Source organism: Oryctolagus cuniculus, chromosome 8 (assembly GCF_051225735.1).
Source record: "Oryctolagus cuniculus isolate XC-2025 breed Fujian yellow rabbit chromosome 8, ASM5122573v1, whole genome shotgun sequence".
Classification (NCBI taxonomy): Eukaryota; Metazoa; Chordata; class Mammalia; order Lagomorpha; family Leporidae; genus Oryctolagus; species Oryctolagus cuniculus.
In genome coordinates this window covers 89,954,197-89,966,961 of record NC_142874.1, presented here as the reverse complement: position 1 = coordinate 89,966,961, position 12,765 = coordinate 89,954,197, and the positions used below count along the sequence as shown (strand labels likewise).

Genomic DNA, 12,765 nt, shown 5'->3' with positions numbered 1-12,765 from the left:
TCCAAAAGTATTTGAAATGAGGTTCAGATGTGTAAATACCAGAGTATTTCCAAAGACGTAACTTAAAGTTCTAGAAATTAATGTGAAATGTTCATTCAAACAAGTATTCTAATCAACACTTGAGAACACCAATAGGAAAAGGGAAAATATTCATCCTGTGAAATATCTCCAGCTGCTCCCACACTTGTTCCATGTTGATGGAATGTCCGTAGTGTATAAGGTGTTAAACTTAACACATTCACAGCAGTACTTGATCCCCAGGATTTTCATTTTACTATGGATGTGAATAAACAAGGGCAACACCTGTGTAAATTGATTCTTAAAAATCTAATATTATATTTTGGTTTTATTTCCAGTTCAGTTTTGTTCAATGGATCAACAATGCCTAAAGAACTATAATCTCAATTTTGGCCATTATATTTTCTGATTTTCATTATTTTGTGATCACTGAATAAGCACTTCTAGATATCATGTTTTAAACAGAAGGAACTCATAAGGCCCTTCAATCCTCTCCTCCAGCTACAGCTGAGGCCATTAAACCTCTAACCCATCCAAAAGAAGGTATTTCATAAGATAGCCAGGAATCTACATTTCTCTCTCTCTCCCTCTCTACCTCCCTCTCTCTCTCTCTCATACACACACACACACACACACACACACACACACATTAAATAGGATGATCATGCTGTCTGCAGAAACTAAACTAGAAAATAAAAAGACCGTGGCCAGCGCCACGGCTCACTTGGCTAATCCTCCGCCTGTGGTGCCGGCACCCCAGGTTCTAGTCCCAGTTGTGGCACCGGATTCTGTCCCAGTTGCTCCTCTTCCAGTCCAGCTCTCTGCTGTGGCCTGGGAAGGCAGTGGAGGATGGCCCAAGTGCTTGGGCCCTGCACCTGCATGGGAGACCAGGAGAGGCACCTGGCTCCTGGCTTCAGACTGGCACAGCACACTGGCCGCAGCGCACCGGCCACAGCATGCTGGCCGTATTAGTCATTTGGGGGGTAAACCAATGGGAAAGGAAGACCTCTCTCTCTCTCTCTAATTCTGCCTGTCAAAAAAATAAATAAATAAAAGGAAATGAAAAGACCGTGAGGTAGTGAGAAACAAAGCTGAAAATAAAACACATAAAAAGAGAATATCAGTGGAGGCTATAAACGATCCTTGTAGTCATCTTTAGGATAAAACATAAAGTTTATTTGAAAGAACGTACAAGATCATTGTTCTTTGGTTTGCTTTTAATATGGACAAGGTGGAAGCAACATACTGGTAATATGTCAGCGAAACCGACAGACACAGTGAGAAAGATGGCCTGATGAGAGCCACTGGGTCATATTCATGGCAAGGCAACAGGAAGGCTACTCAAGACTCTGGCTATGTTCCCTGTGCCTTCTAGATAGGTCATGTTTCTGGGTTTTCTATGAAGTTTTATTTCTCTTACCTGGGACAACAGTGAAGGTTTACAAGAGTAGTGCTCTTACAGAAGTCTCATATCCCATATGGAAGACAACAGTGACACTCAGGCTAGTTAGATTTATGGTAGGTAGCTGGGCCAAAGCAGTGCAACTTCAGGATCGGTCTATCTAGTCCAGGATGTGCACACTATGGTCCCACCCTTATTATACCAGTCAAAATGCTAGAATAACCTCTCGCTTTACTGATTGATATGTCTCTTAGAATCCAAATAACCCACTTTCAGTAGCACACTACTCTCCTTTTCCTTCATATGTACAAAATACAGGCTTTGGCAGTTTGTCTCCAGGAATACTTCAGGTGATATTTGGTACAATTTCTTATATTTTGTGTACTTTTCTTAGACCTTAGACTTTGTACTCATTTTCTGTTTTCAAAGAGATGACTTAATCCTTTGTGGTGCTGCTATTCCAGCAAGCATGAGATTTCTTTATGTGTATTTTAGGCTTATTTCAATTCTAATCTTTACATAAATAAATATACATTGCAGATCATTTGGTATGTTTTAGATCATTTGAAGTATTTTCTCATTCTCTAAACTAGAAGTGGAACAAAGATGATAAAAGGCCTGTTCTCTTTCCTTAAACTATACATAATCCAAGAACGAGACAAAATTATAATAAAGTAGGGGTTATAACAGATAAGCACAAAGTGTGATGGAAGCAGTTAAACTTGGTGTCAAGCCCAAATTTGAAGTTTAGGAATCAGGAAGTGCCATCTGATGAAGGTAACATCTAAGTTGAACTTCAAAGGTGAGATAGCCATGTAAAGGGAAAATCAGAAAGCCATTCTATACAAGAGAACAGGTATGAAAAAGCCAATTTTTGAAAGGCAACAGAGCTTTAGAGCAGCGATCCTGAAGGATTTTTTTTTGGTTTTTGGGTTTTTGTTTTTGTTTGTTTGTTTGTTTTACTTCTTGTTTCAGGAATTTTTTTTAATTTACAAAACAAAATTTGTGAAGTAATACAGAATTTCTAAATACCCTCCACTCAGCTTCCCCAGTAACATCTCACATTAGTATGATATATTTATCACAATTTATGAATAGTATCCAGCTTCTCCTATTTTGTTATCCAAATTCTTTCTTTTTTATTTTTTTCTTCTACCCTGGCTTTGCCATAAATTTGATATTTGTGCTTCAGTTTTTTTGTTTGTTTGTTTGTTTGTTTTTTTAACTTTTATTTAATGAATATAAATTTCCAAAGTACGGCTTATGGATTACAATGGCTTCCCCCCCCCATAACGTCCCTCCCACCCGCAACCCTCCCCTTTCCCACTCCCTCTCCCCTTCCATTCACATGAGGATTCATTTTCAATTCTCTTTATATACAGAAGATCAGTTTAGCATACATTAAGTAAAGATTTCAACAGTTTGCTTCCACACAGAAACATAAAGTGAAAAATAATAGATGATTTTTTAAATGATGATGAAATCAGATCAGACCTATTGTCATGTTTAATCCCAGTGAGAGTCAAGTTGGGAATTGCTAATTTCTTCTTCTTTTTTCTAAATCTCGCTTCCTTCCCAGCCCCTAGTAATCAACATTCTGTGTTCAGATTGAGTTTGGGATTTTTTAACTTCCACATATGCAAGATAACATGCTTTTTTTCTGTCTCCAGATTATTTCACTTAACATGATGTCCTCCAGTTCCATTTATTTTGGTATAAATTACAGGATTTTGTTCTTTTTAATGAAGAGTCATTAAAAAGACTACAGTATGTGTGTGTGTTCTTTATGAACAAAATCTCTAAGTTTTATCGTAAAGATGAGTAACACACAGGCAGCTAAAGAAAGCTGATTTTCTTACTAACAAATCAAGGATTTCTCAAGCACTTGTTTATATAACAGACCAGAATCCTTTCATTTTAAAAACAATGATCCTAGCTGGCGCCACAGCTCAATAGGCTAATCCTCTGCCTGTGGCGCTGGCATACCGGGTTCTAGTCCCGGTTGGGGCGCCGGATTCTGTCCTGCTTGCCCCTCTTCCAGGCCAGTTCTCTGCTGTGGCCTGGGAGTGCAGTGGAGGATGGCCCAAGTGCTTGGGCCCTGCACCCCTTGGGAGACCAAGACAAGCACCTGGCTCCTGCCACTGGATCAGCGCGGTGCACTGGCCAAAGTGCACTGGCTGCGGCAGCCACTGAAGGGTGAACCAACGGCAAAGGAAAACCTTTCTCTCCATCTCTCTCTCTCTCTCACTGTCCACTCTGCCTGTCAAAAAAAAATGATCCTGCAGAATGTCTTTATTTTCATGTTTATCTAATCTTACCACAGGAACACAGACATAGGAATTTCGATGACAAATAGCTCAACAGTACTGATTCAGGACATTTACAGCTACATTTAAATTGTTTAGGCTTATTGACTAAGGCTAGACTGAAATGAGTTAAAGACTTGGAAGATGTTGGTAAAAAGTACCACAGTACTTGAGTAATGTCACTGGGCTGTGATGGCAATTGTATTGTCTTGAAAAAGCATCCACAGTACCAACTAATTATAATGTCTAGCAGTGTCATTCCCTTAATTACATTAGAATATCTGTATGCAATAATAAACTAGATCAGTTAAGTACTAAGGCAGTGATGCTGAACATGCACTTGTCCTGTGGAATGAATGACCAGAGAGAAATATATGATACCATATATATATTTATGTATATATATATATATATATTAAGTTTTCTTGAGTTGTGTTTGATGTCTTTGTTTTAAGGCTATCAAGGCCGACTCTGGGGATTTCCTTGGATAGAAGAGTTATCTACTAAGGTTGATACGCTTAACCTCTATTTTATCAAGAAAAATAAAGATGAAGGGTTTTTTTTACCTTTTGGTTGCATAATTCTGAGTATTTATTTGTATTTATTACAAATAACAACAAAACTAAGAGTTTTTGGTGCAGCCAGCTGTTATATCCTCAGGATGTTCCAAATGTTTCCAGATAACTCTGTAGCATATAAACTGTGGTTTCTTCATACAGCGAGCGAAGATCAAACTCAAATGCTGTACTCCGCCAGTATTTAGACAAGGCCATAATCAACGTGGACGTTCTCTCTTCTCTTCAGAGAAAGTACCTCATTCTATGATGACCCCTTCTTTCCACTGGGATCTCACTCACAGAGATCTTTCAAGTAGGTCATTTGTTCCCACAGTGTTTTGGCTTTCCATGCCTGAAATGCTCTCATGGGTTTTTAGCTAGATCCGAATGCCTTAAGGGCTGAGTCTGAGGCCAGAATGCTCTTCAGTGCATTTGTCATTTTATGAATCTGCTGTGTGGCCTGCTTCCCATGTTGGATCATACTCTCCTTTTTAATTCTATCAGTTGTAATTGGCAGACCCTTGGTATTATTTATGTGATTCTTTTGACATTTATTCCTGTATTTATGATCAGTTGTGCTATTAAAATGATCATTTTAACAAGAAAGATGGCATTAGTACCAGCCTGCTTAATGGAATTTGGAGTCACATGGCAAGTTTTTAGGTTTACTCTTAGGTATAAGTCCATGAGAATGTGTGCTGAACTGTGTATCTCCTCCATCCCTTTTTCTCATCCTTATTTTTTACAGGGATCAATTTTCAATTGGATTTAAACACCTAATAATAATTCTGTATTAAGTAAACATTTCCACAAATGGCATTAAATAGTAAAAGAAAATAGTAAAAAGCATAATAACATTTCTCGGCAGTCAGAACAAGGTCTGATCAAGTCATTGCTTATGCTTATGTCAATGGCACTTCTACAGGTTTCTTTTATGTGCTCAGTTAGTTGTCACAGTTCAGGGAGAACATATGATATTTGTCCCTTTGGGACTGGCTTAATTCACTCAGCATAATGTTTTCCAGATTCCTCCATCTTGTTGCAAATGACCGGGTTTCACTGTTTTTTATTGCTGTATAGTATTCTATAGAGTACATGTCCCATAATTTCTTTATCCAGTCTACTGTTGGATGGGCATTTGGGTTGGTTCCAGGTCTTAGCTATTGTGAATTGAGCTGCAATAAACATTAATGTGCAGACAGCTTTTTTGTTTGCCAATTTCATTTCCTTTGGGTAAATTCCAAGGAGTGGTATGGCTGGGTAGTATGGTAGGGTTATCTTCAGGTTTCTGAGGAATCTCCAGACGGACTTCCATAATGGCTTAACCAGTTTGCATTCCCACCAACAGTGGGTTATGTCCAGTTTTCCCCACATCCTCTCCAGCATCTATTGTTGGTGCATTGATTTTAAACCCTGCTACTTTGCCAAAATCTTCTATGAGTTCCAATCATCTCTTAGTAGAGTTCTTTGGGTCCCCTAAATAAAGAATCATATTATCTGCAAAGAGGGATAGTTTGACTTCTTCCTTCCCAATTTGTATCCCTTTAATTTCTTTTTCTTGCCTAATAGCCCTGGCTAAGACTTCCAGAACTATATTGAATAGCAGTGGTGAGAGTGGACATCCCTGGCTGGTACCAGATCTCAGTGGAAATGCTTCCAACTTTTCCCCATTCAATAGGATGTTGGCCATGGGTTTTTCATAAATTGCTTTGATTGTATTGAGGAATGTTCCTTCCATACCCAGTTTGCTTAGAGTTTTCATCATGAAAAGGTGTTGTATTTTATCAGTCTTGTGTCTTTTAACTGGGGAGTTGAGGTCATTTACTTTCAAGGTGACTACTGATAATTAATGATTTGGCCCTGCCATTTTTTGAAAAATATACCTAATTTATACTTTGAACTTCCTTTGATCTTTTACTGAGAGTTTTTCTTCATTTACTTTCTTTCGTAATGATGACCATGTTTCTGTGTTTCTGTGTGCAACACATCCCTAACCTTTTTTCAGGCTGGTTGGGTATGACAAATTCTTTCAATATTTGTTTGTTATGAAATGCCTTTATTTCACCTACATTCACAAATGAGAGCTTTGAAGGGTATAATATTCTGGGATGACAGTTGTTTCCTTTAATACTTGGAATACATCTCGCCATTCTCTCCTAGCCTGTAGGGTTTCTGGTTAAAAGTCTGTGAGTCTAATGGGAGATCCTATGAAAGTAATCTGGCATTTATCTCCTGCACGTTTTAGAATCTCCTCATTATGTTTCACTGTGGTGAGTTTGATTACCATGTGTCATGGTGAGGATCTTTACTGGTCACGTCTATTGGAAGTTCTGTGTGCTTCCTGTACTTGGATGTCCCTTTCTGTCTCCAAACCTGGGCAGTTTTCTGCTGTTATTTCAATAAAAAGGACTTCTAATCCTTTCTCTCTTTCTCCACGCCTTCAGTAAATCCTAGAACTTGTATGATGGGTTTTTTTATATACTATTCTATAGATTCCCAACAGTTTTCCTAGTTTTCTAATTTCCTCTTCTTGTCTTTGGTTTGACTGTATACTTTCCTGTGCTTTGTCTTCTAAGTCCAATATTCTCTTTTCTGCTACACTGATTCTGTTTTCAAGGCTCTCCACTACATTTTTATTTTTTCTATTGAATTCTTCATTTCCTTTTGACCCTCTTTAGGATCTCAATTTCAAGGGAGAAATTTTCTTTCATGTCCTGCATGCATTTTAGTAGTTTGTGCATTTGCTTTTGATTATTTCTACATAATCTTATGATCAATTTTTTGAGTTCCATTTCTTGCCTGTCTTCTATCTCCTCATCTTTACAATCTAGTATTGAAGTGTTGTGTTCTTTTGGGGGCGTATTTTATGTTCATTATTCTTGTTTCTTGGATTGGTCCATTCATTGTTCGGCATTTGTAGAGATACCCATTGATTGCTTCATTTTTTTTTTTTTTGCTGTGGTGGTTTTTATTGTTCTTTATGACTTTGTAGATAACTGGAATGTCTGCTTAAGTGAATCTCTAGAGGCTTGTAATGGATGTGCCCAAAGAGCTCTGCTTAGTGGTCCAGGGATAAGGGTGTGCCTAGGTGACACACCCAAGTTAGGCATGGTAAATCTTTTTTCTTTTAATCAGAAAGGAGGAATATGCTGCTCAGCTGAGCTCCTCTCCTCAATGGATCCCAGTGCCTGAGCACTAGCCCCAGTGGGTATAATATTAATTTGTCTGTCAAAAGAGCCATACAAAGGAAATGTGCAGTTCTTAGTGTAAGTTCAGATTTCTCTTTTTTTAGAGAAAGCTTTTATTTATAAATATAAATTTCATTTTGGTTTTGGCTGCCTGTGCACCCAAAAGACCCCAGAGGCACAGGCAGCCAAAGCCAAAATTAACAATTGGGATTACATCAAATTGAGAAATTTCTGTACTGCAAAAGCAACAGTCAGGAAAGTGAAGAGGCAACCAACAGAATGGGAGAAAATATTTTCAAATTATGACACTGATAAAGGATTAATAAGCAAAATCTACAAAGAGATCAAGAAACTCCACCACAACAAAACAGATTATTTCTTATGTCTCACCATGATTTCCATAATGCTAACATCTTTAACTATAATTTCAAAACCACAGAGTAAATACTGTTACAATATTATCAATTAAATATCATTAGTCTAATTTCAGCACATATGCCACAAATATCTTTCCTATGTCAGGATATTAAGCAGGATCCCACATTGGATCTGATTGTTATTTCTCTTTGGTCTTTTAGCCTGTAACAATTCCTCAGGTTTTTCCTTGTTTTTCATGACTATGGCATTTTAAGAGTATTAATCAGAGGCCGGCGCCGCGGCTCAGTAGGCTAATCCTCCGCCTTGCAGCGCCAGCACACCAGGTTCTAGTCCTGGTCAGGGCGCCGGATTCTGTCCCGGTTGCCCCTCTTCCAGGCCAGCTCTCTGCTGTGGCCAGGGAGTGCAGTGGAAGACAGTCCAAGTCCTTAGGCCCTGCACCCCATGGGAGACCAGGAGAAGCACCTGGCTCCTGCCTTCAGATAGGCGCGGTGCGCCGGCTGCAGCACGCTGGCTGTGGCGGCCATTGGAGGGTGAACCAACAGCAAAGGAAGACCTTTCTCTCTGTCTCTCCCCTTCACTGTCCACTCTGCCTGTCAAAACAAAAAAAAAAAAAGAAAGAAAGAAAAGAAAAAGAGTATTAATCAGGTGTGTTTTTTTGTAAAATTTCCTTTGGTAGGTTTTGTCTATTATTTTTCTCATGCTTAGAATATGATTGCACATTTTTCGAGAAGTGATTGATTCTAGAGACGGCAAAAACACATGGTCAACCTGGAATATCTGATACTGTAGAAATGTAAGAAAATGTTCAAGATGGGAACTTCAAAAAAAAAGAAGCCAAAGGGACATACAATTAAATGATAAATTTTCCTAATGCCCAAAGCTATATCAGTTTGATCAAAAAATAATGGTTATTGAATTTTACCTATAAAATAAAATATTCATTGATGTACACTGATAAAAGCAATTTGCTAAACAAATAAATGTGAGAAAAAATAACTCTTCTAATAAAATCCACTAATGAATTAGAGGAGGGAAATAAAGAATCAATGTTGGGCAATCACAGTTGTTGAAAACAAGATTCATCAATGGATGCCAAAATTAGTGGGCAAAATTTTGAAGAGAAATATGATTTGTCCACTCTCAAAGTATCTCTCACAAGAGATAATTAACTACAAAAAGAAAATACCTTTACAGTGGAGAAATTTAACACTAACTTAATCATGTAATCAAGATAAACATTATAATAGGACATGTGAGCTGCCAAGTGTAATGCATAAAGATGGCCACGGTGGGGTGGAGTAATTTAATTTTTAATAGATAACAGTCTCAATAGCAGAATGTGTCACTCAGTGAACTGTAAGAAATTGGGGCTGGCGCTGTGGTGTAGTGGGTAAAGCTGATGCCTGCAGTACCAGGATCCAATATGGGTGCCAGTTCAAGTCCTGGCTGCTCCAATTTCAATCTAGCTCTCTGCTATGGCCTGGGAAAACCGTGGAAGATGGCCCAAGTCCTTGGGCCCCTATCCTGGCTCCTGGCTTCAGATCAGTGTAGCTCCAACCAATGCGGCCAGTTGGAGAGTGAACCAGTGGATGGAAGATCTCTCTGTCTCTCTGTCTCTCTGTCTCTCTGTCTCTCCTTCTCTGTGTTATTCTGACTTTCAAATAAATAAATCTTTTAAAAATTTATTGATACTAAGATTTTAATTTTTTATAGGGAGAGAGGGAGGGAGGGAGGGAGGAATGAAGGAAGGAAGGAAGGAAGGAAGGAAAGAAGGTCCTTTCATCCATTGATTCACTCCCCGAATGCTCACAAGGCCAAGCCAGGCCAAAGGTTAGAGCATGGAACTGCATTTGAATCTCATGCATGAGTTTCAGGGATCCAAACACTGAGGATATCATCCACTGTTTCCCAGGATGTGCATTATTAGAAAGTTGTTTCAGAAGTAAAGCAGCCAGGCCTCGAATTGGCATTACAATGTGGGATGTGGGCGTCCCAAGCCTTAATTAACCAGTGGCACCACAATACTGACCTCAAACTTTAACAGAATTTTTGAGAGATATATAATGTCTCAGTACAGTTTTAATTTATATGTATCCTAAGATATGTTTGTGGGCCAATTCTACTGCCTTGTCTGTAAATAATTTGGTCGTAAGCAGTGTCCATTTTATTCAATAGATTAATTTTTCTGTTTTCCTTTGACCAATTTCGGGAACACCTTATATATTAAAAAGGTAAGTCCAAAGTCTGAAATATGACTTACAGATGTTATGCCACATAAAAAAGAGTTTAAATAACACATTACAAAAAAAAAAAAAAAAAACCACCACATTACTGTGGTTGGAATGTCAAATGTCCCACAAATGTCCTTGTGTTAAAGGCTTAGACTCCAGAGTGATATTACTGAGAGATTCTGGAATCTTTAGGAAGTGGAGCCTAGTGGTACTTGAATCATAAGAATATTTGATAGCTCTCATGATAGATCTGTTATAAAGGCCTGAGTTGCCTTGTTCCCTCTCTCTCGTTCTCTCTCTCTCTCATGGCTGGCCCATATGATCCTTCCTACACATATGCACACACACACACATACACACACACACACTGCCTTCTGCCATGGGTCCCTTACAATATCCAAAACCTGCACCAGGCCATTTAGACTTTACCTCCAAAACTGTGAGCTAAATAAAACTTTGCTCTTAAAAGTTGCTGTCAGGTGTTTTGTTATAGTAACAGAAAAACTGGCTAAGACACACATATTCACAGGCAGTGCATCCTGATGAAGAATTGGCATGCTAATAAATTGTGAACAAACTACGTAGAAACTTGGTTTAGCAATAAAATATGAAGGTTTCACACCTGAACTTCAATACAAACTCTCCTAAACACCAGACTTTGAAAAGTCATAGACCAAAAGTACTATTGATTTAGAAAAAGATTTACTACACACTGTAGTTTGAATAAAATAATCCACAAAAATACCTTTAACTTATAGTGAAGATAATCAAAGTCAGTATAGCAATACTTGAAAAATCACTACTAACTCATGACAATGATGATGCCCTATTAAAATCAATTTCCTAAAATCTGGAATCTTCACTGCATGAGGACATGTTCAGAGGCAGGAACTTCACAATAAAATATGAATATCACATTTCAATACTTCAACAGGTCAAAGTAAATAATTTAAAATTGAAAGTTTATAAAATTTTATGTTATATAAGAGTGAGAAATGAAGAAAATACATATATTTAAATCAGTTGAGACCTAAGAAAAAGCCCTTCTATTACTGCTCACCATTACTGAGTTCAGAGTTAGAGAAAGGGGAAGAGTGAGGAGAAGATACAAAATAGACAGGAACCAGATCATGAACAATTTCACAGGCCAAGTCTAGGAGCTTCAAATTTCTCTCAAATCTCCTTATCAGTTTGGGTATATAAATCCTTTTATATATGTCTCAGTGAAAATATACAGAAGAGCACATTTGGAAGGACAGATACTGGTCAGAAGACTCTGGGAGAAATTGGGAGAGATATGACAATTATTTGAACTAAGGCATTGTCAATGGTTTGGAAGATAGGAAAAAGAAGTGAGGCATAATATAGGGGCAGAAGGAAAGGCATTCATCAGAGAATATAGTGAGAAAGTCAAAAATGACGGAGAAATTGTGTAGATGTTGGTAACCAAAACTGAGATGGAGCACATAACACGTAGAGTACATTCAGCAGCATGACATTAAATCTGCCTGTGTCACAGCCAAATTGAAAATTCTAACTGACCTTTGATGTATGGTTCCCAAGTCAGGTATACACATGAAAGTGGAAATGATTAGACTAATCTTTCCAGAAACTTGACAATGAAAGACTGTCAGGAGATAGTGCAGCATCTTTGAGTTCAAAAAGTCCAACTCAGTTTTTAGGAGAGTGATTTGAAAAGGATAAAAAGATATCACCTCATTAATAGATCTCATCCCAGATGTCACCTTCCCAGTGAAGTATCCTCTGCTTTCTTATCTGAAGAAGCTCCCAGACATTCTCCAGGATTACCTATTTTATTGTCTTCATAGCACTTACCGTGATGTGGAAATAGCAGGTTTACTATTTGTACTTGCTTATTTTCAGCTTCCTTTAACAAGAATATGTGTTCCCTAAAATCATAGAATATTATCTCTTATTTTTCAGATTTGTTTACTTAAAAGGCAGGATCACAAAGAGAGGGAAGAACAGAGGAATACATCTTCTATCCTTTCGCTAACTCCCGAAATAGCCACAATGGATGGGGTAAGTCCAGGCCAAAGCTAGAATCCTGGAATTCCATTCAGATCTTCTATGTAGCTGTAGGAGCACAAATACTTGAGTCATGTTCTGCTGCTTTTCCAGGCACATTAGCAGCAAGCTGGATTAGAGACAAAGCAGCCAGGACTAGAAGTGGCATCTGTTTGGATGCCTACATCACATGCATCAGCTTATCCTGCCACACCACAACCCATATATCCTATTCTTCACTCTATTTCCAACTCTTCATGTCTTACACATTCAAATAACTACATATTTTTGCATCTTTACACATCAAAACTATTTGTTCTTTAGACTTTTTAAAAGCATATTAGTTGTATTCATAATAGCATTCCTTTAAAAAGTTTTAAAGTGTAGCTGTTTATCTTTGACTCTACTATCAAAATATCAGGTACTCTAGGGTCACACATATTTTATTTATCTTTGCATATTCTATCCAATATGAACACACAAATACAATACACATAGCAGCAAGTATGGAGTTTAGTTCATGGCTCAATAAACAACATATTTTTCTTCGGCACAAAAAGATAGAGAAAAAAAGGATGTGCCAAAGGAGAAAGAATAGATAGGCTTGATTATGCAGAGAAGGTTCCCTAGTAAGTACAAGAATGGAAAAATGAAGGA

General features: G+C 37.9%; 1 long non-coding RNA gene across 2 annotated transcripts in view; it reads right to left on the bottom strand.

Annotated features, from left to right (window-relative positions):
• The window catches only part of LOC103350738 (uncharacterized), a 244,303-nt gene that overhangs the window by 23,886 nt on the left and 207,652 nt on the right, over positions 1–12,765 (bottom strand). The window contains exon 5 of one of the 2 annotated variants that reach the window (XR_016212349.1): positions 7,245–8,439. The exons of the other annotated variant lie outside the window; for it this stretch is intronic. This is a non-coding gene — a long non-coding RNA (uncharacterized LOC103350738). Of the gene's footprint in view, positions 1–7,244; positions 8,440–12,765 lie in introns of those variants that run through there. 2 annotated transcript variants of the gene reach the window in all.